Raw genomic sequence first — 9,767 nt, 5'->3', positions numbered from 1 at the left:
ATCTTTCTGAGATATACTGTTATATACTTTTTGGCATTGACTTTTAGACTGTGACTCTAGCACCAGTTATTACTCTGTGTCAGGCCTTCTTGGACAGTATTTATGTCGTTGGATTCTATAACCCCACCCAGTTTATAATCATCTGTGAACATAGTCACTTAGAAGCCTTTCAATTAGCCTCAACTTTAGAGAAGTAGATGCCAAAGAGGATCTGCCCCAGCACTGACCCCTGAGAAACCTCACTAAGGCCTTGTTATGTACTGATGGTAGGCTCTCCTATCCTAACTTCTTGGGTCTATCTATGAGCCAGATGACTATCCAGCAGTGTCATTGCAGTTTATACCTAACTGCAAGAGCTTATTTACAATGCTTGCGTGGAGTATTGTGTCAGATGCCTTGGCCAAATTTAAGTAGGCAGTATGCAACACTTTGCACTTTTTCATTTCTTTGGTGACTACTTTGAAGAAGTATGCCAAGTTGAGTAGACATGGGTTCATAGGTTCATAGAAGGTTACTAGGCTAATGGCTCTAGAGCCCTTACAAGCCTAGCCACATTTATCACAAGTTGCCCCAATTGTCGGTGGTTAGCTGTGTGATGTTCACAGAGGTAAGGGTCTGTGGTAGTTAATAACAACTTCTTCTGTCCAGGAGGGACATGAGCACCACCCTAAGAGTGATTTTGCTATCACCCATCCATTGATCTCATATGAGTTGCCCTTAACGAATCCAAACTGAGTTGGATTCAATGTCTGAAGGTCACCTATTTCATCATTTATTATATCCACGATTATACATTCCATGGCTTTACATATGAAACTAGTCAAGCTTATGGATCTACAGTTTCCTGAGTCAGTGGAACACCGATCCTTGTGCAGACGTATGACAGGTGTACTCCTCCACAAATCTGGCAAGAATCCTATTTGGAGGCTCCAGCTGATTAGTGATTCTAGTGATACTGATAGGTCATGGTTCATGTTATTAAGGAGGTAACTCAGGATATTATTAGGTCCCATGAATGCAGACTTTTAGCCTTGGAGATCACTTTTAGGACCGGTCTCCTACCTAAGGGAATTATGGTTGTTATTGTTTGACAGGTGTCTGGTGGTAAAAGTGGGGTAAAATTAGAAGTGAATTTATCAGCCAGTAGATTAACTATATCCTTCAGCTAATAGCTTTGCCACATTGTTGCATGCTACCTTTGTTGTAGACATAGCTGTAGAATGCATTTAGACTGTCCTTAACCTGGAAGGCTACTTTTACCTTGAAGATGAGTTAGGTGCTCTTCATTAGTCACCTGCATTGCTTACTAAGTTTGATCAGGGAGTTCTTGCCTTGATGGCTATTATACTTCCTGTTTTTGCACATCACTTTCTTCCATTCATTATACAATTGATTTATGTTAGGATTCTACCAGGCTGGCTTGTTTTTTGAGCTTGTCCTGTACTTATTTTGAGTAGGTATGACTGCTTCTATGCAGCTGTATAAGTGGCTGTACAGGAGTTTTCTGAATGCTCAACATAAGCAGTGGTATTCCTTGGGTTCGAAGGTGCTTGTAATTTTTCCAGGGTGTCATTTAAAAGCAGGAAGTTTGGCTTGGAATAATTTCTAAGAGTTCCAGGATTAGGTGGTATCCCAGTCTTTATTTTTATTTTAGAAGACACAATTTTGTTATCCAATATGACCATTGAGGACATTGCACTCAGGGGGGAATGCTATGTTCCCCCATGTTTGTGAAAACCAGGTCAAGGATGTTGGTACACCTACTGAGCATACAGACTAGCTGGTCCAGGGTATTCATGTTGACAAAGGTCCATGAATTTTGGAGCCTACTAGTTTGGGATCATGTATGCTTTCCAGATTATAGAAGGGTAGCTGACATTGTCCATTATTATGGTGTTGAGTAGAATGGATGTTGACTGCAGTTCATTTATGTAAGTAATGCAGATTTATTTTGTTATAGCAGGAGTCTAGTAGCTTGCAAGGGTACAATGTGGGACTTTAATTACAGAGAAACTCAAGGGTGCCATTCTGCTTGACAAACCTTAAGGTGTGATTGTTTTCATGTAAATTGAAAAGCTCCTTGTTTTGTCTCTTTTTGTGCAGTAACAGGCCTAAATTTTAGCCTGGCAGCTGGCCAGGGATTGAGTTCCACAGCCATCATTTTGCCTACTGTGTGATTCTGAGCAAGTCACGTAACCAGACATTGCTTCTGGATTGCCGCTGAAAAGAGACTGTGTGTCCAGTGGACCTATCAGGTTAACACGTGGATACTGTTATTATTATTATTATTATTATTATTATTTTTTTTTTGTGTGGAAGACATTATAGCCCTGCAATGCTGGGTGGCTCTCCACTGCTTTAACCATGTCTCAGTAATTACACAGATATATACATTGTCCAGGATGAGGAGGACTTGTAGGGAGTGGAACTTTTAATTTTTAATTTTTTTTTATACTCCTGGCATTGAGCCATATCACTTGTAGATTACCCATGACTGGCTTAGTTATTTCAGATAGCTTATCAGGTTGGGACTACCCAAAAAAGAACCATGGGGTGGACAAAGTATTAGCCAATATTCAGAAGCCAGAGGAAGCAGGGACAAACCATGTGATCTAATGATTATAAAGAAATGTTCAGTTTATGTGATGTACTTAAGAGCAATTTTCCACAAATCAATATTATCATCATTTATAATACAGCCATATAAAAACATTTCAGCAAAACCATTTTATAGCATTATAGTTGGACACCAGATGATGAGTTAAGAGATTCTGAAAAGTATGATGCAGATAAGATGGAAGATTAGATACAGACATAAATGGCTGCTTATTGTACTTGTGTTAGAATGTCAAGTAGGTTAAGAAAAGCAGCTGTATGGGTTAACTGGGTTAACTGGCATACAAGAAGAAGAGTTAGGACACAAAAGTGTAGTAATCTTAGTAAGAATTTCCACTGTAGAATAATTACCTTTTGTGCTTAATGTCCTTGTAAATAAGTACAAAGAACATAAGTAGAAATAGTTAATGCTCAGGATTTATTAAAATCCATGTAGGTACTGTGTAAAGCCGACACGGAATGTATCTGTGTACACGGCCACTGTCCCCCCTTGGCATTGCACCATGCATATTTATGATGGTGCACTGCTGAGGAAGAGCATAGCAACAGGGATATTGAATCAGTGTAGGGAGATGTGTAGAAGCTACCCGTGGTTGTGGATGCCTAATCAGATGTCAAGAAAAGGTTGAGGCTCCCATTAATGCACTGTGAACTTAGTAAAATGTGTAATATTTAATTTTTTTTTTTTTTTTTTTTTTTTTTTTTTTTACTTTCCAGCATGTTTATGAAGCATAGCGTGGAGGGTAGCAATGCCAAGCTGCACTCACATATAGACAGCTGATACTTGCTACAAATCTAAAATCAAAAACCAGATGTAATCAATTATCATAATTAATTCTTTTAATTTTCTTTTTTTTTATTTTAGAATTGTTGTTTGCATGGTGCAGTGCTCGGAGGAGCTGAGCAATGCTTATACATGCATACATAACCGACACATGCCAGACATCTAAAAATAGAACCGGATGTAATTAATTATTTTTTTAAAGGTTTGTTTACATGTGTTTAGCAGTGCTCAGCAATGCTAACAGGTAGCTCAGTAGTATATGTGAAAGTATAGTAGATTTCATAATATTATCCAAGTAGCTAAATGGGTAGAATTATGGCTTTATCTGTAATAGGTTCTGGATTCGAGTCCATAACAGACAAAACATGTCTGCAATGTAATGTACTATTTTTGTATAATTTAATAAAATTGTAAAATATGGCACTGCTGTGCTCTGCTGAGCTCTGCTCAAACATGCTAAGCACTAGCTAAACATAATAATGGCTGCAACTATTTGTGCAGTACTAAACTTCACTAAAACCATGGTTGCGTTGAGTTTTTGTGCTGCTCATCTCTGCTTAGCTGGTTTGCATGATGCTAAGTGACACAGCACTTTTTTGAATGTTGCTCAATGACGTGTAAGGGTGGGAAAACAGTCCATATTAAGCACAATAGGCAGGAATTCTGCACCATTCATTGGAGTTCAATCGACTGTTGATATGGCAGGTGATTCTGGTGAAGATGCTTGCCTTTGGGCACAGAAGTGGATTATTCAGGAGTCCAGGGTCATGGTTGGGTTCTTTGTAAAAAGCATGAACCCAGGCGCAGAAGTGGATTATTCAGGAGTCCAGGGTCATGGTTGGGTTCTTTGTAAAAAGCATGAACCCAGGCGGATGCAGGGTGGTTTTCAGGGTCAGAGTGTAAGGCAGAGGCCTGGGGCCGGTTGGCCAGGGAACTCATCAGTGTTACTGGTATCCCCTACACAGGTGAACAGTGTCAGCACCACAATTATGACCTGAAAAGGAGAAAGAGAGGAACCTTGGGCACCTGGGTCCAAGAAGCCAGAGCAGGGAATGCCCCACAAGTATGTAAGTATGTTTTCCACTGTCTTACCAAAATGCAAGCTGAATGTCTGCAAAACTGGTATGCATAACGGTGTGCTTTTCTCCCAATAGCTGTAGCTGAGAGGGCTCACAATGTTGAGTCCCATGCCAGGTGTCTTGCTAGGTTGTGCCATGAGTGTTGTGAGTATGGCTGTATTATGCTAACTGTAGTGCAATAGGCAAGAAGGAGTAAAGCATTTACTGCAATAAAGTATACACAAGAAAATCTGTAGTGCAAAAAATAGGCAATTACAGCTGTAGTGCAATAAATGAACAATAACAAATGTAGTTCAATAAAAATAATAAACAATATCAATAACAATAAGTAAAATGGTATACAGCAGGATTGTGTTATCATAACAATTGCAGTAGAGCTGTATGCATTGATTCTGTATGGTAAAGTTGCTGCAGTCAAGTATAACATTGTAATAGCTGTAAAATGCAAATCTAATGGCCTGCAAACTGTATTGCTTAACTCATAGTAATGTTCAAGGCTGTCTCCAGGCCAATATTTGTCATATAATGCTCTCTCTTCCTCAGACATCAGGTAATAAAGGTATATGGGTGAGGTAGCCCACTCCATGGGCAGATATTGTGTGTGGACTTCATAGATATTTCAAACCAATAAAAATAAAAAGTGTTCACCAGCATTGTTGATTCTAAAGTAAAGCTGTATTAATATATGCAATATGATTGTATTCCATGCATATGTGTTCTGTCACTGCAGTCTAGTATAACACTGTAATAGTACTAGAATGCCAGAAGAATGTCCTGTAACTTGTATTGCTCAATTCATAGTATGGTTCCAGGTTATCTCCAGGCCAGTATCAGTCACTCATTAGTCAGCAGTAACTTAGTAGCGCAGTCTGTCAAATGCCTTGTACACAATACATTTTGCCCCACACATTCCTGAGTTCAAATCCAGTGGTATGTAGCACTGTTTTTTTAGTATCAGTCACATAATGCCCACATTTTCTCTCTCCCCAGGAACAAAAGGTATATGGGTGAGGTAGCCCATATTATGAGCAGATATTGCATTTAGATTTCACAGAATGTTAAAATCAGTACCGAGAATGTGTTTATCAGCATTGTTGATTCATACATAAATCTGTGTAATCCCAGTGTGTCCCTTGCATGTCTGTACTAATTTGCTGCAGTCAATTGTTATATTATTTGCAGATATCCCCTGCAGTCACAGGTATTGGATTATACTGCCTTGCCTGCCAACTAAGGCATGATGGCTGTGTTACTGTACACAAACATGCCTCTCAAGTGTCATGATCTCTTGTAATATAGCTAATACTGCCTAATCCATCTGTCACATGATTACCAGCTAAATTATTACCTGGAATGCTTGTATTACCAAATCCATTTACAGAGTACCTTGGTAGTTTTGGTAGTTATATAAATCCACATTATGTGAAACTGTTCTGTGTAGTTGTGTACCTGCATTTGTTAGTGCTTGGCCATTACTATCCCATGCTATCAGCTTGAGAGGTATGTATGTGATGCAACAGCTATAGGAGAATTGTAGTCACTGTAATCACAACTGACACTACACACCTGTAGAAGTATGTATTACCAGTGTTTTCAGGGATATCATCTGCAGTGTTACTAATGTAATGTTTTTCTCTCTCTCTCACCACCCCTTATCTTAATTTATTCGTTATTGTTATGTATTATTATGATTTAATATTAACATAATTTGTTAAACTAGCTATATTTTGGAAAATGTGGTTGATTATTGTTATGTTTTATTATGATTCAATATTAACATATTTTGTTAAACTGTTTTGCTGGTCTTGTGGTTTACTTCATATTGGCATGCTGTTATCATACTGAATCTTATGTTGCTTAATGTTGTGTTGCACATAATGCACATGAATATGTATAATAAATATGATGTTACATTCTCTATATACTAATAATGATTTGCTTATTACTAACTGTAACTTATTGCTATACCTCATTTACCACAGCATGTCAATGTAGGCCAGTTCCAGCTGATCCCCCTACCTTGCCTAAACCAGCTATGGTATCAGGTCTCAGTATGTCTGAGACCCAGACCAGTAGTGCCCCCTCTGCTGCCCCTGCACTACCTGCAGTGTTGGGTAGTACCACCCCAGGATGGGGAAGGGCCCTACTCTGGAAGTGGTGGCAGAGGGAGAGTTGTCACCCGGGCTGAGCTGTCAGTTTTGATGTGCAGGATAGTCCACCGGGACTATGACCGCCACCTGCACCAGATTGAGGGTATGCTGGCCAACCTGGTGGGGCAACCTCATCTTGGTGCCCAGCCTATAGCACAGCCACCCTCAGGGCAGTGATGGAGCAGTGCTGACAGTCCCATAGGTGGGGACATGAGTCACTATGCGGTTGTCTGAAGCCTCATGGGACTTGGATTCCACAACACCCTCCCTATCCAAAGTGTTCACCCCTCAGGTGTCACACACTGTCCCTGTCTGCTGTCTTGTCTGTCTTGTATGTTTGCAAATACATCATTACCTACCCAACTTCCTTCCCTCACATGTACATATGTCCCTTCCCTAGAATTCCACTCTCACCTTAAAAAAAAATGGGCACCTGTCCCAAAAAAAAATATTGCCCCATTCATAGCTCTCCATTTCATACACGTGTTCACTGGAAACACGTAATTTGTTCCAATTGGCTTGACAATGCACTTATATTGTCCTCACCCCTCTCTCTCTGGGGTGGAGAGTTCAATTGCGTACAAAGTCTGTCAATGTGCACAGTTGTTGCTGTACAGGAAATGGATAGCTATGGTTCTTTTCTACACCCTTACTGCAAATCCCTACCTGCTTTTCACTATGTTTTTCCCCCTGCTTGCCCCATTTCACCGCTTTCCTATTTCCCCTTTATTCTTTTCTTTATATTTTTTAGCGTGATGTTGCGTGGCATGTCGTGTCATGCAGCTTCACTTAGCTCAGCTAAATAGAGCTATAATGAATATATGTGTTTATAACATTGTAAGACACATGTACAAAATAAACACCTCTATCATGTTTCAAACCTGAGCCAATCACACCTATAGCACACTGCATTAACCCCGCACACCATGCAACTTTTTATTAAAACAGGTGGTTTAAACAAAACACAGTAATTGTCAGTTATAGTCATTAGGCATGTTTCAGTGGAACTGTGCATCACACTGCACCACTCAAACTGTAATAAAAAGTAATGGAAAAAATGGGTGTACATTGGACTCTGGTGCAATAGTACCCCACTAGACAGCCAAAGACATGATTATGGATGTAAATGAGGCCTGTGATAGCAGTTAAAGGTGCCCTGGTGCAGAAATACATCCATATAAAACCATGCACATACTGATGGATGTAGACAATGTTTGTCACAGCCTGTATGTATGCGCATATATCTGGCAAATACACCTACTGTAGCAGTGACTCAGTAGCTCAGTCTGTTAAATGCCTTGCATACAGTACATTTTGCCACACACAGTCTTCTTCTTCTTTCGGCTTTTCCCGGTTAGGGGTCGCCACAGCAGATCACCTGTCCGCTCATGATTGGCAGTGGAGTTTTACAGTTTTACAGCGTCTAGTTGCCAGCCCGGCGCCCAGCCTTTCACAGAAGGCACACACACACACACACACACACACACACACACACACACACACACACACACACACACACACACACACAAACACACACGCACTCACAACTAGGGCCAATTTAGAGTGTCCAATCCACCTACTGCATGTCTTTGGGATGTGGGAGGAAACCGGAGCACCCGGAGGAAACCCACGCGACCACAGGGAGGACATGCAGACTCCACACAGAAGGCACCCCAGTCGTGGATCGAACCGGAGAACCTCTTGCTGTGAGGTGACAGTGCTAACCACTGCACCACCGTGGCTGCCCATTTTGCCACACACAGTCCTGGGTTCAAATCCAGTGTTGTGTTGCACTTCAATTACATTATTCTGAAGACAGCAATTAATGAATTACTCATGCACTCTTTATCCACACAAAGCAGTGTAAATTAAATAACTGCTTTTCAGTGCTGGAAGTCACAGGCCTGCAGGGAGGGACACACTTCACACATCTGTATAGCCTAACCATATGTCACTTAGTACTCTGTTAGTGACACAGTTGCCTAACATACATGCCATAAACACATGCCTTAATTGTAAAGGATACCTTCACCCTGGCTCTGCCTCTACAACAAGGCTGACACAGGTACACCTACAGCTTGCTCTCCTCCAAAGTGTTCACACCCTTTCCCTATGTCTATTACCTGCAGCAGGAGCTACAGCCTGTGGTACACACAACTCTATGTAAAGCTTTCTGCTACAGACCTATCATCTGTGATGATGTAGTTTCCTCACCCCAATAATGTCCATCTCAACAGGTAAGAAGGGGGCCCTGGTCTACATGAAGGCCTTATATATTACACAGTGGTTGCATGTCATTGGCTAATGATAGTGCAATTCAGCTGTTTTGGCTGCAATTTGCATATCAGAGCCACATATTGTTTTAGAGGCAATCATTTGCTAATGAGAAGCATGTTAAAAATTCAAGCATCTAGCTCTGGGAAAACATTCTGAATGAGACTTTCTTACACAGAGCATGCTTTTGTGAAACATTAGTAGATGCACATTTCAACAGAGGAGTACTGCACTCCACCAGGTATGTAACTGTTTTTTGTGTATAACAGGATGCAGATGGGAGGCTAGAGGTATGGGGAATAAGGATTACATCAGTGAGCCTGTCTTAGACCTATGGTAATGACATGTAATTGATACCCTGCTGTCTTACACCTACAGCGGAAGTACACTACATCAGGGTTTCATTGTCTTTTTTCAATGTGGCACACTGGTGTTGTTGGACTGTCCCTATATAGCAGTTGTAATAGCACATTGCTATTTGTCTGGCACTGGTCTTATGACATATTATTGGGTGGTTGGCCTTAGGGGACACATCACAGTGGACAGGAGTGTTGGGTGTATGATCATACAGCAGAATCTCTCATGGCACACAGGGAAATACCTCAGTGATGATACTATCTTGGTTGTATCCACACACATAGTATCTTCTCACACTGTTGGGTATGATGTGTGGGCAAGTAGTGGATAGCGCCGGCCATTTTGTTCTTGCTATATCTGTACATAGTGGACTTCCATGTACCTGTTCCTGTAATGCATTTCCCTTTTGCTGTTTTTCAGGCATAATGTATCATAGATGTCATGACCCCTTCTCAGATGTCGAGAATTAACTAATACTTGAAAGACTACTGCAGCCTCATCACATCC

Source organism: Protopterus annectens, chromosome 8.part0, assembly GCF_019279795.1.
Source record: "Protopterus annectens isolate FY-2018-M chromosome 8.part0, PAN1.0, whole genome shotgun sequence".
NCBI lineage: Eukaryota > Metazoa > Chordata > Ceratodontiformes > Protopteridae > Protopterus > Protopterus annectens.
The sequence above is the reverse complement of the archived record's forward strand: the minus strand, read 5'-3'. Positions refer to the sequence as shown.